Below are 2,025 nucleotides of genomic sequence, written 5' to 3'. Positions count from 1 at the left end.
ATCCGATATCCACCGTTAATTCCGATTATTCACGCTTCCGCACCGGGGCTTGGTTCTGCCAATTGGTATCAGAGCGGGTTACCAAATCGTTCAGACTAACCGCTGAATTTGATTCAATTTGCTCTTGAATCCGCCATAGACGTTAAACTTGAAGTTTGTTGAAGTTTTCGTGGGTTTTTGCAAGTATTTGGATGAAATTTTATGATTCAAAGATGATTTATGTGAATTTATGTTTGAGTTGATGATTAGTTCGGAGATTCAACATCGATTTCACGTTTATATGTTCAGATTTGTCCAGATATACATATTTGGTTCGTTTTTGGTAAGTTCATTTATATTAGATTATTCATCTATGAGTATTTGATGAAACGGTTGAATGACTTATGAAAAAATGATGAGTTGGAGATGATTTGATGAGATTTAAGAGATCAATTTCGTGTTTAAAGTGCTTAAACTCATATTTGAAAAATTAGGGCTCATTTGTTCATTTTGGGGGAAATCAGAACTGATGTTACATGGGTTAAACTGAAGGTTGTTTCTGGTTCATATGATAATTATAATGTGTTTGGATCCAATTTATATGATTTTATTAGTTTGTTTGAGAAAATGTGCTTGAGCTACTGATATGAAACAGGACCGACAAGTTGTTGTATTGTTGCATTCTTTGAGAGGGCTGAGTTCGAATAGTAGCAGCAGCTGATATGTTTATTGGTGGCAATTATCGAACATTTAGGAGCTGTGTATGTTGCTGGTTTTAAATTTAACGAGCTGATGCAGTAAATAGCAGCTGATACAAGTCATACTACTGTTGGTACAGCTGATGAAATATATACTACACGCTGCTGATGCAATAATTTACTAGGGGCATATCTGTAATTTACTACTACAGATCTGATACATTTGTTACTTTGCTGCTGCTGACCCGACACTTAGTTGCTGAGATCAAAAATATTTCATGAACACGAGCAGTTTCGTCAATATGCAGCTGTTACAAGCTTTTAATGCTGAAAATGAACAGTAGCAAATGAGATTTAGGTAATTTTTGGTGCTGAAAAGATCAGTTGTTGCTGCACAAACTGTCACGAACACTTGCAGCCCTATAGCTCGGACATTTGTTGTTGATATGCATACTCCTGAACAGATTCTTGACAAGATTATTGGTAATTGTATACACTAATGGTTACAAGCTGCAGCAAAAAGTGCAATTTGGTAATTCTTCAACCAATACAAGTTATACAGTGGACGGTAAAAGGAGTCAATGCAGATTCTGTAAGGGTAAAAAGGTCAGATTTCTGCTGATATAGACTAATGCTACATGTTTCAAGTTAATATTGGCTGATAAATTTGGTTTTCACAAGCAGATTAAACTTGAACAAGTGCTGTTGTTGTTGATCTGCTAATGCACGAACGCATAAGGGCACTGACATAGGAGTAATTAGTAATGATACAAGAACGGTTGCCGCTGATAATTTTAATGTTGCAACAAAATATTTTGGTAATTTGCTCATTGAAACGAATTTAATGTGCAGAAAAGTTAAGTATTAATTATCCGAGCACAGTTTAACCTGAGCACCATTCATACTCAAGCACAACTCTATTTATCTCGAGCACATGTATAAATTCTCGAGCATGTCTTGTGAAGGTTTTTAAAGAAAAATGTTAAGGCATATTCATGAGCATGTCCTTTTCTCGAGAGAATGTCCTTTGCTCGAGAGCATGTCTAGTTGACTTTCGAAAGTCAAACGAGCCAAAATGAACAAAATGATGTATACTTGCTTATCCGTTGACTTTTTGACCGTGTGTTCTAAATGAAAATTGTTTGCCCAAGTATGAGTGACCGTTTGGAAGTGACTTTTCTGGTCAACTCAGCCGTTGACTGTGTCGGTCAACGAGGGGTATTTTGGTCATCTTTGAAGACTTTTTGAGCAAAAATTGGGCAAAAATCACGAAAATTTCACAACTTCAACAAGGTGCTTACAAGAACAAGATGGTTGAGTTATCCGGATCATTTCAAGAGTTGATCAT

This window comes from Bidens hawaiensis, unplaced genomic scaffold, assembly GCF_021521415.1.
Source record: "Bidens hawaiensis isolate Kalapana, Puna unplaced genomic scaffold, B.hawaiensis_p1.1 tig00000326_1, whole genome shotgun sequence".
In the NCBI taxonomy this organism is placed as follows: Eukaryota; Viridiplantae; Streptophyta; class Magnoliopsida; order Asterales; family Asteraceae; genus Bidens; species Bidens hawaiensis.
Note: the sequence above shows the minus strand (reverse complement) of the source record.